General features: G+C 40.9%; 1 protein-coding gene and 2 long non-coding RNA genes across 10 annotated transcripts in view; 2 read left to right on the forward strand and 1 right to left on the reverse strand.

Moving 5' to 3' along the window:
• Positions 1-20,746, reverse strand: part of CRB1 (crumbs cell polarity complex component 1) — a 106,473-nt gene that overhangs the window by 83,784 nt on the left and 1,943 nt on the right. The window contains exon 1 of one of the 6 annotated variants that reach the window (XM_040565509.1): positions 3,622-4,669. The exons of the other annotated variants lie outside the window; for them this stretch is intronic. The gene's annotated coding sequence lies outside the window, so the exon portion shown is untranslated. Of the gene's footprint in view, positions 1-3,621; positions 4,670-20,746 lie in introns of those variants that run through there. 6 annotated transcript variants of the gene reach the window in all.
• LOC121073934 overlaps positions 1-20,746 on the forward strand; it is an 87,435-nt gene that overhangs the window by 53,793 nt on the left and 12,896 nt on the right. The gene's annotated exons all lie outside the window — the stretch shown is intronic.
• Positions 790-9,672, forward strand: LOC121073933. Of its 2 annotated transcripts, XR_005822016.1 has the most exons (4): positions 790-1,692; positions 2,229-2,948; positions 5,740-5,834; positions 9,480-9,672. It is a non-coding gene; the product is annotated as an uncharacterized LOC121073933 (long non-coding RNA). The 2 variants fall into 2 exon arrangements; XR_005822015.1 differs by having other exon boundaries at positions 790-2,948.

Consider the following 20,746-nt stretch of genomic DNA (forward strand, 5'->3'; position numbering starts at 1 on the left):
TTTTGATTACTTCCAGTCAACATTGTCTGCACAAGCACTTATTTTTACAGCATCTGGATAACCAGAAGATGCCATTGAGGCATATTGTGTCAGACATGCCATATCCTTTCTGCACAGCCAAACCTCTAGCAACAAAACACACATTTAGAAAATGATGTTTTTTAACATACACTAGAACAGGGGCGAAAACCATGACAAAGTGCATGTTGTGGTTTAGCCCGGCTGGCAGCTAAACACCACACAGCCGTTCGCTCACCCTCCCCCCTCCCTCTCTGGGATGGGGGAGAGAAACAGGAAAGTGAAGCCTGTGAGTTGAGATAAAGACAGTTTATTAAGACAGGAAAATAATAATAATAATAATAATAATAATAATAATGTGTACGAAATAAGTGATGCACAATGCAATTGCTCACCACCCGTTGACCGATGCCCAGCCTATCCCCGAGCAGCCGGCCCCCCACACCCCGGCTAGCCACCCCTATATATTGTTCAGCATGACGTCAGATGGTATGGAATACCCCTTTGGCCACTTTGGGTCAGCTGTCCTGGGTCTGTCCCCTCCCAGCTCCTGCTGCATCCCTAGCCTGCTCGCTAGCAGGACAGAGCGAGAAGCTGAAAAGTCCTTGGCTTGGTGTAAGCACTGCTCTACAACAATTAAAACATCAGCATGTTATCAGCGCTCTTCTCATCCTAATCCAAAACATAGCACCCTACCAGCTACTAGGAGGAAAATTAACTCTGTCCTAGCTGAAACCAGGACAGTGCATAAGGGTTTTATAGATTTATTCCATCCTCTAGCTGGCTTGCAATGCTTGCTTTGAAGTCTGTAAGGAAGCGAATGTTTTAAAGTTTCTAAGTTCAGAGCTGTGTACTGATGTGCGCAGATGTGGGGACTGCCTCCAGTAGGTTCTCAGTAACACAGCTGAGGACTAAACTTTGCTGAAGTCAACAAAATGCAGCAGAACAACAAGATCAGCTCCAACTTTTGACTAGCGTCGCACTGATGACACAGCCACCGGAGCGCATGCTGTCCCTCCAGGCTCGCTGAATGTATAGTCCTTTTCTCACACAATTTCAGTTTCATGCAATGTAACAGCACTCTTGTATCAAAATCATGATGCTGCTTCTCTAGTCTCTTCAGACTTTAAAAAACAATCAGCCCTGGGGCAGATTAGCATTATTTTGCTGGATACACAGAGCGCAGTGATTTAAATGCTACATGAATCAGAAGAAAGCCTCAGTGCAGCTACAATGTACAGAGTGCAGAGGAATCAAAGTCAGTCTTCTGCAGAGTAGTAACCTTCATAGGGGAGTTCACATCCTAGCCCTTTCTGTTATTTACTAAATCCTTTTGTATAGAAATCAGCTATGACTTCTTCCTTACACGAGATAATCATGAATTGGGATTTAGAGACTACTTGAGGAAAGTTGCAGCTCCTGTATTGCAGGGCAGGCTACAGGTGAATGGGGAGACTGGCGCAACCAGAAACTCCACCTGCTGAGCTCTGATGCTGAGAGCTGCTACCAGTGAGGCCAAAACCATCACCTTGAGATTGGTGGAGAATGATGATATGGTCGTGATCTGTACCAGTTGCTCTTACTGACCTCCCACAGGTAAAAATCAGTCATAGACCTGAGAGAAGGATGCTACAATGTGGGGTTTTCCAGTAGGAGAGAATGCTACAGTTTCAGGTAAGAGTGAAGCTCCACCATGGTCACTGCTCCAAGGTGACCTCTGTGGTAGCTTCCCTCACCTCCAAGAGTAGCAGAAGGTAGGCATATTGTGGCCTCCTAAAAATATTCTGACTTGAAACTGATGATGAAAGATTTAGTTCATGGCTTTACATGAGGAGGGTATGTCTTACTTCTAGAGTAAGTTCAGAAACAGATCCTAAGAAGACTCTAAGCCACATGAAATTAAATTTCAGACTAGTCTTGGTCTGCAGACCATCATGGTTTCCTGTCCTCTTTTTTTCAAGAACGGTTTGCTTATTAATGGCAAAACTGTATGTTGACCCCCAACACACTGCAGGGCTGTCATTCCAACTTTCCCTAACAGCTACCACCCTTTCCTTGCCCATACTACAGTCCTAGATAGGACTGGCCAAACTCTTGCTCGAAGACACCTAGGACTCAATTGCATCTGATTGCAATGCAGTGTAATCAAATGAAACAAAAAGCTGAGAGAGAAAAAATAAATAAAACTCATATTGTCTTCTCTGTCATAGGAGAACTTGTCTTGAATGGAGTTTGAGGGACAACGGAAACTCTTTTTCCACAGAGAGATATTCGTGAACTTCTGGAGGCTGCTAGGAAAATCAGAACTCTTACTAGAGTGGAGTTACAAAGTCCCCAGTTTGACATTTACCATCCTGTACAGATAAAGAGCTGGTTTTATCACATGGTTATTCCTGTGGTTTGTTTGGCTTCCTTTCACTTCAGAGCAGAGCACGATGACTGGTCTGTGTAGTGGTGTTCACAGTAAAGCGAGCTGCTGAGCTCGTGCCCCTGCCAGGCCAGGCAGGGCTGGAGGGCCTCTGCCATCATCAGCCCTGGCATATTTTTGTGTCATAGCACAGCTCGGGCTGGCTGGGTCACCTGATGTTTCCCCAGAGTTCAAGGCTGTATGTGCCACTCTAGTCCAGATGCTCTACTGAAGGACAGTTCTCCTTCCCTCACTCCTACACAATAACAGAAAAGACCTGAGAGATATTTTTTGTTTACAACCCCCCATCTTTATGCCTGGTGCTTGGAAACTTCAGTATTGTGATATATCATCTGTAGAAGTGCCGGATCATTTAGCAGTACAGCCATAGCCAAAGGTGTTTTCCAAGGCAGTTGATTTCTTTACAGCACTAATGTCTCTATTCTAACTCAAAGCATCAGGAACCTGTCCTCACAGAGAAGTGGGATGTCAGACTGGCCTTTTATCCTGAAGTTTCCTCGAGGTAACAGATCACAAGCTCGTCTTCGGTTTTGTGTGGTTGCCCACAGCTCAAGTATGGGATGTTTTCTGCAACTTGTTGCCTGTCAGGCCCAGAGCACATTCCCTCTCCGGGCATCTGGCTGCCAGGGTTCAGGGCCGACGCTCGCGGGAGTCACCCGGCCCAAAGTAACAGCAAGAATAGGAATTGAAAATCCCCTCTGCCATTAGGGCTTTCTCTGAAAACTTTGTGAGGTGTTTATTGTAGAGGTATGGAAAAACAAGATTCACCAGCATCAGGGCATGCCCAGGAGCCTTCTGTGGGGAACACTAAGGAATAATTCCTCTCACATTAGAGGAATATCACTAAAAGGCAAATTATTTCAATAAGCCTAATGAGGGGATGTGTTTTAGCATAAAAAACTCCTGCCACTAGGGCATTAAATACCTCTTATAAATGAAAAATATCCAGCAATCCTTCATCAAAATTAGAGCAGCGTGGCATTTGCCAGTAAAAGGGTATAAAATTTTAAGGCATGACTAAACACTATATAGTAGCAATCAGTATAGTGCTATCATTTTTGTGGGGAGGAGTTTTTTACTTTCTCTGTTCATAATCTCATTTAATTCCTCTATTTTATTTATGTAAGCAACAGATCTGACTCCTCTCTCCTTCCTTTCCCAATTCCCTTTCCTACCATAGATCTTTTCCAGTCATTCCTCTTCTCTTCCTCTGAGACCTTAGCCAAAGCAGACTGGGGTTTGCCAGGCAGCAGTGGGAAGTTACAGGAACTTGGTGAAAGTGACTGTAGTAGCTGTAGCCCCAAGATACAGGGTCACCAGGCACCAGCCTGGCAGCGTAACCCAGATGCCTCCAGAGCTGTGCTGAAATGCTCACGCTCTAGAATGATCCAGGGGACAATGAAGCTGCTCTGGACTGCTGTTCCCCTGGAGATATGCTTTATCCCTCCCTGCTGCAGTGACAGTGGAGCCTTGTGTCACACAAATCCTCTCACAGGACACAGGGAGAAAGAATACTGTATTTTGGGTGCAGAGCCCTTTCTCACAGTGATACCTATCCTGCCTTACCAGTACAGAGGACGTTATAGGGCAGGATTCTGCCCCTACTTTGTATTAAATTATGCTATATAAATAAATGAGATCCGTGTAATAATAAAGGGCTGACCAGAAAAAAATAAGAAAGATTTGATGGCAATAATAAATATGTGATAAATATCTAATGACTGTCTCACGGGGGGTATTTTGGCCGAGAGCTCCACGATGGGGCTTGTTTGATGATCCCAAAGGGCACCACACAGCATACTGTGCTGAGAGGCTGCAGAACAGATTGGGAAGCAATTCGCGGTACTTAGCACCTGGGGATTCTCAAAAGACATTTTCTCTTAGGATCACATTTCCTTTGATCGGTGGGATTAATTATGGACAGTCTTGGACAGAACAAGGCACTGCCACTGTGCTCCTAAAATGGTGTCTCATTTGAAAGGAACAAAATATCTTAAAGGGTCAGCTGTGGTGTCTTTTCAAGACGCTTTGGTATTGATTTGACCATGGTAGACTACTTTAACAAATATTATTCCATTAATAATCAAGGGAGCTCATAGGCATAACAGCTTAAGAAGGGAGTACTAAAATGTTTGTCCTTTAACTTGCCAGGGCAGTTACAGCAACACCATCCAATGCAGCATTTGGAGTATAAAATATACGGTTCAAAAGTGGTTGTGCTTGTGTGGGGCCCTCTCCTTTGTGTCTTATTTATTAATTGCATAGAGCCATGCTTCATCATGTGATCTCAGATATCTGTATTTAAAGCTTAATTTTACCTCTGGATAAATGGAAGCATATTGTTTCTGCTAATAATACTTTAGACTAATTTTGCTTCTGTTCTGCTTTTGTCTTTCCTGTGCTTTAGTCATCATGTTTGAACAAAAGAATTTTGCCACAAAATTGATGGCAGCTGTGGCAAATAGCAATAAACTGATGAGCATCCATTTGTAGTTGTGCATGCCCAGTTTACTCTTAGTATTGTATGTCCATAATTACATATTTTGATTTATTTTTGTCATCTACTATCAACAGAAATTACATTTGTTGACTAGGAGAGTTTTATTTCTGTATATTCTGTTGCAGCAAGAAATTTTTACTAACATTTTCTTCACCTTGCTGTGATAAATATACCTGCTTAGATGCACGAATCACTATATTTTCCATGTACAGCATGTATGGCTTACATTCGAGAAACCAAAATGTTAACTTTATCAGCAACCTGGGGCAGATACCTGTTGGGGCAGCTACACAGAGCCAGCTGCAGGTTAGTCAGCAGATTACAAATCAGCACTTTTGCTCCCTTGCCCCTCCTTGGCTCATTAGGATGCTAATGGGGTGGGTGGTGGGGGGTGGCTGAGGTTTCTTGTAGCTCTGGAGCCTGAGCCGCTATCTGGTTATTCAGGCATCCATTGGCAGGCTAGTCCTGCAGTTTGGGAGGCTTTAGTGAAGAACCTATGCTCTGCAAGGAGAAGTTAGTGCCTAGCTGCCAGCTCTACTGTCCCGAGCACTGAGGCAGCTGGCCCTACCCAGGCAATTTGGTGCTCTGCTCTACACAGAGCTACTTGTTCACCTGGATCACGAGGCACAGAGCTTCTCTGAGGGAGGCCTGGGGCTCTGCAGCAAAGGGAACCAAGCTTCAGACTACCTCCCTTCCTTAGCTACCTTAGGGGCAAGAAAGCAAGCTGCAGTAATGGAGCAGGAGAGGGAGAGCTATGCTTGTAGTGGAGAACTCATGCTTGTCTGACCTACAGGAACCGCTGCGTGTCACCTGCTGGGCGATGCAGTCTGCCCTGCCGATGGGCTCTGCTCTGCTTTGCGGTAGATGTGTTTTCACTGGGCTTTTCAGGTAAGATGCGGATTGTATGCAAGTATCATATAGTTCTATAAAGGAGTTGTTGTATTAACTAGGTGTTCTTAAAAGTACTAAGACATTTGGATTAGTATCAAAGCTGCCTGTGTGCAGAGATCTCTTGTGCGTGTGTGTGGGGGGAATAATGTGATTCCTAATGATCAGAATTCTTATTCAAATTGATGTGTTTCAGCCATTTGGCAAAATAACTAAAGCCTGACTTGTCAAAAACGTATGTGGTCTCTAAGCACTTCATTGTGTCTGTACCTACCCACAAAACAGTTAAGAAATTGTTCCATTAAGAAGTCCACAAAACAGTTAAGAAATTGGTCATCATGAGCTTCACTAAAAATGTGATTGAGATCCTCAGAGTAGCTCCAGATTTCCAGGTTTGGGTCTATTCTTTACCTACTTTCACCTACGTTTATTGACATCGGTGAATTTCCTGAAATCTGTTGTCCTAGCTATTGTACAAACATAGACCTAAAAGTTTGTTCCCAACTTTTTAAAATACTGAAAATCTCAGGCACGTTGACAATTTTTCAAATGGTCAATATTTTCTATGTGTTTATTGCTCTCTGGCACCTAAAAAATGCCAAATGTTAATGTTTTTACTTTTGGAGTTGCTATAGTGACCTGATTTTATTTCTAAGTGCCTGGCTAAGCAATGCCTTCCAGGAGTGTTGAGGGCTTTATCTGCATGTACAAGCAATACTGATGCACGGGATACCAAGATTCTTTCAGACTTGTACACCTGCCCTTCAAAACTTTTTTCTCTCTTTTCTTTGAGCAGATTCTTTGAGCAGAGTTTCACTAAACGTAGTTTGCTTTTTTTTTTCCCCCCACTCCTAGATTATTTGGTACATAAAACTTCCTAGTTACTTCACACATGCTGATTTTTTTGCCTCCTACAACAACATTCAACAATTGTTAGATCGATTGATAGGCAATACTTTCTTTCTAGGCTACATCTGTAAGTTGTGTTTTATTATTAGCAAAGGGCAGTAACACTCCAGCCACTCTTTTTCATCTTTTCATCTTTTTTTTCTGGCTGCCCTGAAGAGGGCTGCAAATTAGTTTCTGAGGAGTTCCTCAAGTCAACACCTCATGCTATTCTAGCAGGCTGCGTGCCCCAGGAGGTGAGCTGATGTTGCTTTCGTAAAGGACCTGAATTCAGAGCAATGAAAGTGGCTGTCACTTCAACATCTGAACTTCAGGTACGGAATCCACAACTGCCAACTGAGTTCTTTGAGCTGTTTTTTTGCCAGCCTTGGCTGAAGCTTTCATAAAGCAGCTTTTATTAAAATCTACTTGGAATATGATTTTGAAAAAGCAAGATCTTCTTTTTGCTAGTATACAATTCTTCACAGTTCCCTAACAATTTTCATAACAATTTCCTTCTCTGCATTGCCATGGCTGCTTGCTATAGTGATTGAGTCTTCGTAAGTGTCAGAACAATGTCAAGATGATGTGAAGACAGTGTCAAGGCAAATATATAAGGGTAATGCTTTGAAGTAGGGAAAGAGAAAACTGTCAGTACTCAGTGCTCCATAGAAAAAAATATTTCTGTGACAAAATCATTGTCACCATAAACAGGAGAGAAGAAAGTGGGGATATCTAGGTTATTGCGTGAACACGTCTGGGTGACAACTTGGAGTTTGACTGAAAAAAACAATTTGCGAGGGTGCTTTTCCTACCTAAATCCAGTCCCGTATTTTCTAGACTGTTCCCTATCAATTGGACACCATTCTGATTTAAGCTTCTAGTTTGTAACAAGAACGCTTTCTCAATAGTCAAAGAACAGGGATTCAAAAAGGCTCTTTCAGGGTGAGGTGCAGCTCACTTTTAGAATAGTTTCCAGTTTTTAAAATGAAGCACTGATATCACAGTGAGTCTATGATTTTTTTTTTCTTTATGCGTGTGTACGGTGCTTTTTCTCATTTGAACTCTGGGGGGAAAAAAACATTTTTAGTGATTTCTGAATGTCTTTATAAATCCCACTGAAGAGGTTTAAAAAAAAAAACAAACACAAAAAACACTCCTACAGTTTCCAGGGTTACGTTACCATAAGCCTTTCAAAATGCTTTGTCGGTAGTATTTTCAGATATGAGAATTGGGAGTGGGCTATTTAAAGGTGAAACTGCTAAGTATTTCCTGAATATCTCATTTACATATTTATTATTATTTTATTGTAAGGAAGAAGGTTGAATAGTTAGCAGGTTTTTCTGACCTGTTGCCTATGAAATAACTGAAAGTAACCATTTAAAACACTTGATAGTTTAATGTCATCCTATTCCTGTATTATGTCTATTTGCTATGTATGACCACATTAAATCTAAAAACATCAAACTTGGGTGATGTTTTTAAGATGAACTGCAAATTTTGTCCATAGCTGCAGCAGCAGTGCTCTAAGTAAGCTGCTTAAACTTATTGTACCCTAAGTCATATATTTCTGAATGTTGAGTTTCCCCCTTGCCTGGACAAATTCTTTTTAACCTGAAAATAATCTGCCATTTTGAGTCGAGCATCAGCTGGAGAAGAGTGCCTCAGATGCATCCTCCCATTAGTGTTCACACCTCAGCCATTGCATGCCTCTAGAAATTGCTGCATCTCACCAGTCTTCAGAAAGGGAAGACTGTAGGATGGCATGTGACTAGAGAGTGCATCGATCCCTTCATAAAAGAAGGCTAAGAGTTATCAAAGTGGTGTGCAAAGGAAATTGTTCCAGTTAGCAATGGAAAACAGCACACAAGGATTGGCTATATTTATTGCAAGAATGAATAAATAATAATTGTATAAAAAAGAAAGCTTGCTATATTATAGGTCTCAAGTTTCTCTCAGGCTCATTACAAATCTGGAAAAGTGTCTCCCTTCCTATGTAAGTATATATATATATATATATAAGCATGTGTTTATAACATATGAAGTGAGAAATGTAAGGTCTAAATTTAGTAGCTCGAACGTGGAACAGGAAGATAATTTTGGATTGTATTCACAGCTTTCCCACTGAACAAGAGGTATTCACCTCACCCTTCTTGAACTCAGGATTCTCACCTGTAAAAATGAGATGCTGCCTACTTACACACTGACGCTCAATCTACTTATGTTTTGTAAAAACAAATGCCTCTTGAGTAAAAAAATGAAGATACTTCTATGGGAAAAAAATCTGTGTATTTGCAAGGAGAAGAAATAATCCAAAAGGAGCCTATTCCTCTACACTTGCATGACTGTGCTAGCTTTTAGCACATTCACAACTTTAACAATAACTTGAAAGTCAGTAAAATTCTTTGAGAGAGACTAAACTTAAACTCAATATTTAGCTGTAAGTGCTGGGAGGACAAATGAGTTTTACAGGGTGAAACGCCAGTCTGACCTTGAACATGAAAGCAAAGCCCTCACTATTAGCACAGGAAAATGTTAGATTCAAAGACTTCACTTGAGAAGCAGAACTAATTAGAGAAGATTAACAGAAATGAGGCATGTAATAGCTGGAATAGGGCATGACTGCAGTATGAAAGGCTGAATCACTGGACCTCTCATCAAGGTCAAGATCTTAAAAGCACTCAATTTTTTTTAAAAGGCAAGTGGCAGGTTTTGCAGATGTTCCTGGGGCAGCTGAGCATTCATTACTATGTTCTGCAGGAGCTTCCCCTGTCTCAAGACTGTCAGCCTTGATGTCAGGATACATTTCTGAGCTTGGGGGGACTGTGTTTGCATTCGGGACTGTTTGCATTTCTACTGCTCTGCGGGGGGACTGAAGAGGTATTGTACCAAGTCTGCACTAAAGTGGTAATGGAGTGGAGATTCTGGATTTTTGTATGAAGCTAGTAACTGTTTTTTCTTGCACCTTTTTTTTTTTTCAAATGAGGTCTGAGATATATTTCAGAATCTTCTTTTCCCATCTTATTTTCCATCCCCCATTTTTTCTGTCACTAACCAGCTTCCTGCAAGCTCTAATAATCTCTTTGTTACTGAATGTTAATAAATGTTCCAGGGTTGGTTGGATGGCTTTTCTGATTTAGGCCCTGAAGTGACTGCTATACTAGCACCACAGTAATGGCCTCAGCTCAACTTGAAGTGGCTCACAGGAAAGAATCACGGAACAGATGAGGTTGGAGGGGGCTCCTGGAGGTGATCCAGTCCAACCCACTTGCTCAAAGCAGTGTCAACTAGAGCAGAAAGCTTAGCACCTATTACCGATGGTATGTTAGTTCCTCATAACTGTCCATAATGATTTATTTAAAAATCACCTATATCCTAGAAACCAGGCTCACTGTAAGCATGTGTAACCTCGTGCCTATGGTTAACAGAAGTGCTGGTGCTCATCAGTGACTGCAGAAAAGACGCAGTCACCCGTGAGGACCCAGCATTCCTTGGGCTGATTCAGGGCCATGGCGTAAAAGATGTGCAAGGTTAAAAGAAGACAGGAAAATCAGTCTCTGTTATCCAAGCGTTTATAGTTATGTTAATAAAAGTAAGAGAAGGCTTCCTCTGTCTGTAGAGAAGGTGACACTGCAAGTCTCACTGAGGCATAATTAAATAGCATTGGCAGGTCATCATGTGGATTTCTGCTAAAGCAGTATATTTCTATGCAAGCCTGAAGAAATAAAGATACAATTCAGAATGCAAAAGTTTCTAACTGGTTGCCATGTATGCTATACAGAAATTCCTGTAAAGTCCAATAACAGTCCTCATCGCAGTCTACAAACAACTTCCTCGCAAGGGGGAGTGGAGAGGCAGGCGACCTATTCTCCGTAAACACCAGTGATAGGACCCATGGGAACGGTGTTAAGCTGAGGCAGCGGAAGTTTAGGCTGGACATCAGGAAGAGGTTCTTCACCGAGAGGGTGGTCGCACACTGGAACAGGCTCCCCAGTGAAGTAGTCACTGCACCAAGTGTGTCTGAATTTAAGAAGCGATTGGACTGTGCACTTAGTCACATGGTCTGAAATTTGGGCAGACCTGTGCGGTGCCAGGAGTTGGACTAGATGATCCTTATGGGTCCCTTCCAACTCGGGATATTCTATCATTCTATGATAACAGCATCCATTTGGTTTTAGTAGTAATGGAGATTACTGCTTAATTTAAGAGTTTAGATACAATGAGCAGAGAGCAATGCTGCCAGCCAGTCAAATTCTTTAGTGAAGATTAATAAGTGTAGTCCTATTTCTGATTCATCACAAGTATCTCAAAGAACATCATTCTCCACCTGCTTGAAAAGAAGCCACTCCTGATTGCAACCACAAATTTTCTGTTATGTAAAGAAAAGCCATGCTGGCCCTAACTGGACAGCACAGCAGCATCTTCACTGAAACCAGTGGACTTTTAAAGGTGAACCAGATTAAGTAAAACTGAAATCAGCTCTGTTGAATGCTATACACGGAATATTGGAAGTACCTACAACATATGGATCACTTACTGCAGCAAAACAATTGGGAGCTGGGGGATGCAGGAGGTCTACTCTAAGCAGTTTTCATAAGTCACTGGACTGTGAGAATGCTTACAGAGATCTTCAAGGACAGAAAGTGGCCATATGAATTTGAGTAAATGTGCATTTTCCCCCAACGAAGTGCAGTATCTGAAGGAGCTCTTATGGTTTTCAGGCTAGAACATAACCACAGTGATAGACTGTTTTTGTTCTGCTATGTGTGCAGAACTGCAGCCTCTTCTTTCTTTCCATCACTTGTTGGGTTATTAGGTTGGTCTGCTGGAAAGATTCCCCAAAGGTGTTTAGTGTCAATCTTTTCTTATGTTTAATTGCATGAAGTTTTCACCTAAATACTCTGTCTTTTCACTTGTCACTAGCATAGACAATGGCGGAAGTTCTGGGATGTCTACTTGTTCTTCAGTGTTCTTTGGAATCAGTCATTTGAATGCAGAAATAACAATTGATTTTAGCCACCTCGCTCTTCTTGCACTTTGCCATGAGCTCTAGAACGGCTGGATGTTAGACTAAATTGAATCAGACATTTAAGACATACTCAAGAGAGAACAGTACAGATAATTCTTGTTACATCAAGCAGAGGGCGTTTTTACACAGATAGAGGCTTGCAGAATGTTCAGTACCATTAGTGAATAAAGACATACAAATGTCAGCAGTCTTTAATGTGAGAGAAGGAATGCGTTTAGCTAGAAAGTTTGAATTGGTGAGTCCTACGAAATGTTGTCCAGATTTACTTTCTGCAGTTGTATTGTAGAGGCACCTATTTTCTGTCTCTTCTCATGAGATATACTGCTCCAAATAAGTATGCGAGTAGATAGCAAAGAGTTTTGGTTTATCATTCCCACCAACGCATTCTTCATATTTTCCTACATTTGAAGATAGCTTTACTTTCAACTTTAACTATTGTTTTGTAGGCTGAATTGGGACAGAGCCTACAAGGGCCACACGCATCATCTTTCCATTCAACATTACTGATGTAATTTCTGATATATCGATGCCATTCTCTGGCTTCTTCCCTCGTTGTCATTGCTATCCTGTTATGCAACCTCTGTTTGCTTAGCTTAGGAGACTTGGTGCATCTTCTTTCTGTACAATATACATTAGGGCATCAAAGGAAGGTAAGGGGCTGCTGGAGAAGAGCAGCTACAGTTTGGACTGCTGTACACTGTATCAGACTTCAGCAGTGTCTTTTCCCATCTCAAAGCTCTTGGAGTCCTCAGACTCAAAGAGGAACTGCATGCTACATGGCCTGTAGACTCCATATCTTGGCTGTTGCAACTGAATTACATCTTCTGTGGCACGTAATCAACATTTCCAGAACTGTGCATGTAATCCTGAGCTCCACTTTCCTATTCCACCCCACCAAAATGGGATCATCAGTGGATTGTTGTGGGATATTTAGCACTGCATTTAAGAGAGACCCTGGAAAAATGCCTGCATAAATAACAAGATGTACATGGCTAGGTACAGACAGAACTCCTTTTTCATGCTTTGAGTCAGCTCTAATCCAGGTGCCATTCAGCTGTGTTAACGTGACCCAGAGCCTCAGCTAACATGTTCTGCAAGAGCTCACGCTGAGAGATTCAGCACAGTGCTAACACAGCTGCACCACTGCTGCACCAGACCTGGCTGATGTCCAAGCAGCAGCACGGTGACATGCATAGCTCCAGACGTACTCTGAGGTTCTGTTTCCAGCTTTCAGGAGGTTGGTGAGTTATACCCCAGACTTTTTTACTGGTTACAGACCCTGCTTTCATCTTTCTGCAGCGTGGGCACTTAACTTTGTTCAGGTTCACAGGTGGTTAGCCACAGCAAGGGCAGTACTTGGCTGCTTAAGCACCTACGAGTTGTCACAAAGCTTAGCAAGACACACTTGAAGCTACTGCTGCATACAGATGTTTTCTCAAGGCTAGATTATTACAGTGCGAGTTTTGGATTCCGTACTGTGATTAATTCATCAGTGCAGGTTACTTAAATTACAGTTGTTTGCATCCGCACAGGTTGATGACTGTCTATCTTTCTATGTCCTTGCTTTGACTCCCTGCCAAATTATGTTGTTTTCAATGTCTTCTAACTCACAGTGAAAGAAAGGAGGTGAAGTGTTACAGTCAAATTCTGGGCCCTCCTTGTGGAACAAAGCTAATGAAGTGCTCTACCATCCCTGCTAGAAACCCCAACACGGGAGAACAACAGCTGTCGAGGAAAGAGTATGACCAATGTATGCTGCCTTTTGTCTCCTTCTGTAGCTCTCCGGGCAGCCTGAATCTGAATTAGAGCAGCTCTGAGCTTAACTACTTCAGCGAGCAGCCAGCCTTTGGTATTCCCACTGTGAAGGAATGCATCTTGCTTTCAGACTCTGACTAATGCAATTAAAGATGCTATGTCTGTGCCTTTATTCCAGGAAAGGTTAAGGGAATAGGATTCCAGTATGCTCAGCCTTGGGAAGGGAAGCAAGAGCAGAAAGAAACAAGGAGCTTCTCCCCTTAGCATCCACCCAGGCCACAATTATTCAAGCACAGCACTTTCCAGCAGAGAAGACCGCACCAGGCAAGTGCCTTGCCTGGGCTCTGCCTCTGAGCCTTAGCTCCTGGAGCGGGGACATTACACACAGTGGGTTAGCAGCCCCAGCCCATGCCCCTTTTCTACCCACAGAATTATTTAGCCCTAGAAATATTTTGATTTCTGTCCACGTTGATGAGATTTCAGGCAGGCGGGCGCTGCCCTAACCCTGAAGTTGCAGCAGCAGCGACTACAGGCTTGCTTTGTTGATGCCTGGAGAGCATCATGCTGCTGCCACAGCCCAAAGGAGCCCTTTGGAGCCCGAGTGGCAGCTGCGTGGTGCATGTCACCGCCTGCCAGGCTGCCTGCAGAGAAGCCTTGTCTATTGTCGTGTTTGTCAAAAGGCAGAAGCAAATTTTCTGTTGACCCATTTTATGGGTGACTAAAATATAATCAATATAAAGTAAACAGAAGAATCTCGTTGGGAAAAGGCTTATCTGGGTGTTTCACTGTTTGCTGCTCTGAGAGGGCTTTCACGTGTCGTGGCTCTGTGAGTGGCTGAGAAAACAACAGTGAGGACTGATTGAAACACGTTAGTCTTGGAAAAACAACAAATTAATCTGTAATATCAATCTAGAAAGTAATACACATCACTTATCTGTTTGCTGCCTACTGCCTGTGACTCTAGATGAGTCAATTAGGTTTAGAGGCTTCCTGTAGAAAATGTAAATATCAGGGCCTTTCTTCCCTTTTTGGGCCACCATAGATAATCAGCGTTGCTTAGAGATTGAGGCATTGTCTAAACAGTTTTTTTTTCTTTTAATGCTGAGATGTGAATTATAAAGAAAACAAAGAAGCGTCACTGAGAGGTTTTTGGCCTGCAACCCCCTGTAGCAGGATCAAAGGCACTTAGACTGCTGTCGCTCAAAGTTATTTATTAGAAGGAATATGTCGCATATTAAGTGTTGAGGGGAATGGACTAATGCATGTTGCTTGGTAGTTGGCACTATATATATATATATATTTTTTTTTTTAAACCTTGGCATTTTTTAAATGTGAGCTTATTGTCATAAAAAGTTAAGCTTCTCCTAGATGAACATCAGGGTGAAGAACTGTAGAATAATCATTATTTGTTGTAGTATGTCAGGAAAGATCAGTTGAAAGAGTTTTCTAGGACTTTTTGTGGTATCCCTTTTGCTGCAGTAGGTTCCTGTCTTGCACTGTGCTTTTATGGGAAGTTGGCTGTAAAATTTAGGTTTAGCAGGCAATCATTTTTTATTTTTCTTCAGCCCTTTTACTACAAAAATGATATTATTAATTATCCATTTATTACTATTACCTTGTATTGTACTGCCAATATATTAAGTATACTTCAATTACAAGTAAAAAAAAAAAAAAAAAAAAAAAGTGATTTGACTCCAAAATCTGGTAGTCAAACTATGGCTATGTATACAATCAAGACATGATTTCTAGCATGGGGGCTGTCTATCCATATAGGAATGAGTGCCTTCAATAGCATAATAATAAATGCTTATGTAAGTACCAGAAAATCGAGTGGATGCTTGATATCTCAAAGAATGAGAGTAAACTATTTTCTAGCTGAAATGTAGACAGCGTTGTTGATCGTGCACCAAACGGGGCTGGGTGCCTGGCTGCCTTTGTTTTGAGCAGCAGATAATCCCCAGCTGCGGTGCCATCTGCTCGCCTCGGCCAGGAGCTGTGCCCTGCCTGCCCCCAGCCCCAGGGCGGGCAGGGACCCCTGCGTCTCCATCACCTGAGGTCCCCGCAGGTACCCCGGTGGTGGTGCTGACTGCCCTCTGGCTGCGTAACGCCAGCTGTGAAACAGCAGCCTGGGCACGCTCCAGCAGTTACTTATCTAATCTGTTCATTAAAATGTTCTGATCTGGAGATTTGATTATCCTGCAATTGGGAAAGTTCGCTTCAGTCTTGCCTGCTGCATGTGGAATTTACGGCATGCAACTGTTGGCATCGTTTTTCTTGATTGCTGTTCCCTTTTAGGTAGGAAAGACTGTAATCATGTCCTCCAGGCTTCTCTCCTGTGACCCGTTCTCATAGGTCACATCTTTTTAAATGTATTCCTATTTCTTCTGTCCCTCTTCAGCATTTCCCTAATTGCCTTTCTCACAAAATGGGATATATAGTCTGTACTGAAGAGTGCATTGATGTCTTACATGTCATAACAGACAGTATTTGCCTTTTTGTACAGCTTTTCGATAGGGACATATTTAATTTGACCATCTATGTATGCCTGCTATGAATTGGTCTGTTTATTCCGACAATTCACTTTTGTAGTATTTTGAAGGAAATAATATCACTGCAGTTATACAGAAGTTTATGAAGTCTAACAAAAATTAACAACTCTGGATTCCTGTCTTGCAGCTCTGTTAACTGAGACAAGGTTACAAAGAGAAAAGAAACAACCCATGCTTGACAGAAATACGCATTTTAATCCAAAAATTGTCAAAATTACTTTCAATACTTGCACTGGCAAGAAAAAAAAAGTGCTTTCACACTGATGTTGGCCCGGTCTGACTTCTGGTGAGATAAAAGATAAGTCAGCAGAGCTGTGCTCTGGCTGTGGCTAAAACCAGGCACCACGGCAGCAGAGCTTTGCTCAGGTGGGCACCAGGGATCTTCCTGCTTCCTCTAAGTGGGTTTTGCCCCACTGCAGAACTAGAATAGCTTCCCTAACTCCTCTCAGTCTGCAGCACAGATCTACTCTAATATGTCCATGGTAAATTTATGAAATGGGTATAGAGAGCTCTAAGTCACTTATGGACAAATTTTTAAGAGAAAAAACAATCAAACAAAAAACACCTGAACCATTCCTAATGAACTTTCCAAATTGTTTAAAAAAAAATAGGAAACAAAGGCCACCAAATCCCCCCCCATGCACCTGTGACTAGCTAGATATAGTTGTAAGCTTTGGATGGACACACCTTTGAATGGTTTATGTATATATTAAAAACAAATTAAATACAAATGTGGTTGGGATGTTTTTAACGTCACTTTTATGCAAGTGGAACAAGGTTGACCAAGTTACTTCCTTGTTCAAAAATTATGGGGTTACTACACTACCTTCTCAGGATTTTGTTTGATTCCAGAGACAGAGGTGTTATCCATAATGAGATACATAAATGAAAAGAGGGAAAACCAAAACCTTGTAATTGGGTCAGGAAGCTGTTGCTTTAATCTCTCTTAGGATGATGGCAAGCATCTGAAAAACATTTGATTTTTGATACAATACAGGTGCAATGTAGAACAACGAGAACAGAAGGAAAAGCCATAGGGCTGCTGGCGCTTGTGCTCCAGCGTTGGTGACTGCAGCCCTGAACGGCACTGTGCTCCTCAGCAAGCTAACGAGGATCTGCTGAAGGACTGCCTCTGCTATGAACACATCCGAAGCTCATCTGAACAATGCTCTGCTAGAAAGCTACTTGCATCATCTGAGTGTGCGTGAGGGATGGGCAGTATGAGCAAAACCATAAGTCTCTTTATAAGTAAAGCTTTATTCCTAACACTGTAATTAAGCATTAATTAGAAGTTTAGTAATGGGAATAGTTGCAGGAAACTAAAAGAGCTCCTCCACAGGGAAAAATTGCATAGCCTCAGTGTCTCAGAGGGGCAGAAAAGGGGTGAAAATAAAGCTTGGTTGATGCTGATAGCAATCTCAAAGGAAATTCCATTCCTAATTTATCAACATTTGGGGGAACAATTACAAAATCAATAGGGATTTTCTCAGCTCAGGTGAAAGGTCATGAAGTCACTTGAATGGTTAAAAGATTATATATAGTTTTGAAATTATTTTTGCCAAATGAAAAATATGATAATGCTGCGTTATGGATAGATTATCCATTACAAAGGCTGTTGAAAATAGAAATATAACAGGGAAATATGTCTTGTTGCAAACTGGCTTAAGATTAAAAAAATTGTGAGCTTGCACTTGACCCTAGACAGAATCACCTCCAAAATCAATGCCTAAATTATACCTTTGTTTGTCATAATTCTCCCCACTTTTTCTTCTTTTTTTTTTTTAAAGCAACTTTCTTCCCAGAGCTATATGCCAGAAAATGCTCTTAGACAAGCATTTATTTATCAATGCTGTTCTGGGTTTGGGACGTGCTTCCTGTCAACTATGGCATCTAATGATTCATGGTCTCTTCTCAGGCAGAACTGACTCTGCATCCACCACAGATTAATTTTCCATAGTTTTAGTGTAATTTTTGGAAACAAATTGTTTGCAATTAATGCAGCATATAAACCTCAATTTATATTGAGGGCTTACATACAGAGCTACAATAATCATAACCATGAGCAGCATCTTCACATTAAGAGGACTGGAAAATTTACTTCACTTGTAGGGTTTTCTATGATGGTTGTTTTAGATATCACCTCAGTTAAGTCTTTCCAGGTATTGCATTAATCAATATACCATGAAAAGTGGTGTATTCCAGGAAGACAAGTCGTCCTCTAAAAGATTCTGTAACCAGTTTTCTCAGAGATAAGTGAGCCTTGTGGTGTTCTGTAAGAGTTGACCTTCTTTAAATTCTTTTAAATATTTAAATTTAAAGAGTTAAACTCTTCTTTAAAGAGTTCCTTCTTTAAAGCTGACCATTACTTCCTTCTTTAACAAATCTGGTTTATTGGTTGTCACAAATGAATACAAATAACAGCTAAAAAAAAGAGGTAAAACGGAATCAATTCTATGGCACATCAGGCAGCAAGAATTCTATCTGGTGCAAATTCACTTCCCAGAAGCAAACAAAGTAAACTTTAAGACTGCCAAAATCCATTCTTTTTAACATACCAATAAACGGTAATCTTAGTGATACATTAAAAAGTGGGCTAGTATTTCAGTAGAGCAATTCTGCATCACAATTTAATGTCAGATATTTTAATACATACATAATTAGGACAGAAAGAGGAATTAATTTCTACTGCTCTTCAACACCATTGTGATTATTTGAGGTCTCATATTTCCCTTGAAACACCAACTAAAAGTGCAGTTTTTAATTGTCCCACCATCCTTAATATCCAAGAAAACCAGTGTCCCTAATAGAAAGGTTTTTGCAGCAAGAAAGTGTTTACTGTTCATGTCTGCTAAACACTTGTATTTGCTGATCGGTTGGGGTGTACTTGGCACAGGTGACAGTCATAAAAGCCTACATCAGGATCTGAGTTAAATATTGGATTTTAACAGAACCATGCATTCTTGGAACTTCTACTACAATAAAACAGGAACAAGTAACACCAAAATCTTTTTTTTTTCTTAACATGTTTCCTAGGACATAGTTCTCTCTGCTTATGATAACGTCACTTGGAGGAATGGGTTTGGAAACAGAACTTTGCAGGGGTGGAACTATAGGTAGTCTTTTTTTTATTAAGTGCATGCATTTATGAGCATCCATACTTGTCTTTGTGCAGGTGTTGCACCTGACAGCATTATGCATCTTTTGGGCCTCTGGTAGACTATACTGAAATGCTTTTTGAAGCATAATTATGCTCAGAACTATATAATGAGAATTAAAGTTTAAAAAAAAAATAAAAGTATTGTTTGTTGGAATTGTTGTTTTTGTGATTTACAGGCTGTAATCCTGTCACTGTACAGTCTGATGTTAAGTGGTGTTAATAGTGACAAAAAATGTAAAGTATCATTTTTACACATCCTGTGTTTTCAGAAGGAGCCACAAGTGACAGGACTGTTCTATAATACTTTTGGCTTTACAGAAGCTTTATGTACAGCCAGAAGATTTTAATAAAAGCTTACCACCAGTTTAATTTTTAGTATGGTACAGGAATTAAAGAATAGTATTTCATAATCTCCCCCAAGTACATATGAACTAACTATTCTACAAATAGGAGGGAACACAATTATTTTTGAACAATTTGTTTAAATTTCTTTAGTTCAACCTATTACTTTTATGCTATATTAAAATATTTATGTAACAATTTTCCTGCAAAATGCTTTAATTTAATTGCAACTTTTCTTAAAGGATCTACTGTTCTGTAGTGTACCATCTATGTCTCACTGTATCCTGTAGTGTCCCATCTGTATCTCCCCCACTTCTCAATCAAGCATACCACTGTTCACCTCAGGAAAATGGATGAGCAGGAAGAAACATTATAAGCAGGTATGCTTTAGGAAAACTTGTCTTCTAAATACTATGTATTTCCTGAGTTGTTTAGAGTAAATAGTTATGATAAACTTTAAGTAGTACCTATGATCAGAATATTTTGGGGAAAGTCAAGTCTACTCAATTGACTTAAAAACAACCCTGGTTGATACAATGTTTATACACATTGGAAATCATCTCTGTTCTGCTTTATTCTCTGCTTTTTGCTCTTGGTCTTTCTCAGCTTTAATTTTTAAATAAGGAAGTCAGTCAGTAATTGCAGTCAGTTCTTCTGCATCGACCTGCTTTACCTGTTCACAGTGCAGTTTTTATTAACAGAAGTTCTCAGGAGTTTCAAGTGGCATACAGACTTTCTTGAGAGAAAATACCCCCACGATTATCACGTACAGTGCACAGATAGATGCTCCTGAGCCTGATTCTGGCTCCTGCTGTAGGTTTTGCACACTGGTATATCAATTTGTATTTTATCAATTTGTAACAACCACAAATCTACCTGTGGAAAAGCAAGTCCTCCAAGACTGAAAAGCCTCTAGCCTGAGACTGGCCATATGGCCATATCCCAGAGAAAAAAACTCATGCCACATCTGAAATGTCACCCTAGCCATCTTCTATCTTAAGGAAAAGACACAAGATGACATATGACTAGTTTTCTTTCCTTTGATATCCTATGTTAAGCAAAGCTTAGCCAAAGTCCAAGCCAAAACCTGTAATCTTTTTTTTTAACTGATTTTTGAGAGTTTTTTTTTCTCATTTACATCCTAGCAATGCTTTCTTTGTGTGTGATGTTTTCAATGTGACTGTTTCAATTTTAT

This window comes from Cygnus olor, chromosome 8, assembly GCF_009769625.2.
Source record: "Cygnus olor isolate bCygOlo1 chromosome 8, bCygOlo1.pri.v2, whole genome shotgun sequence".
NCBI lineage: Eukaryota > Metazoa > Chordata > Aves > Anseriformes > Anatidae > Cygnus > Cygnus olor.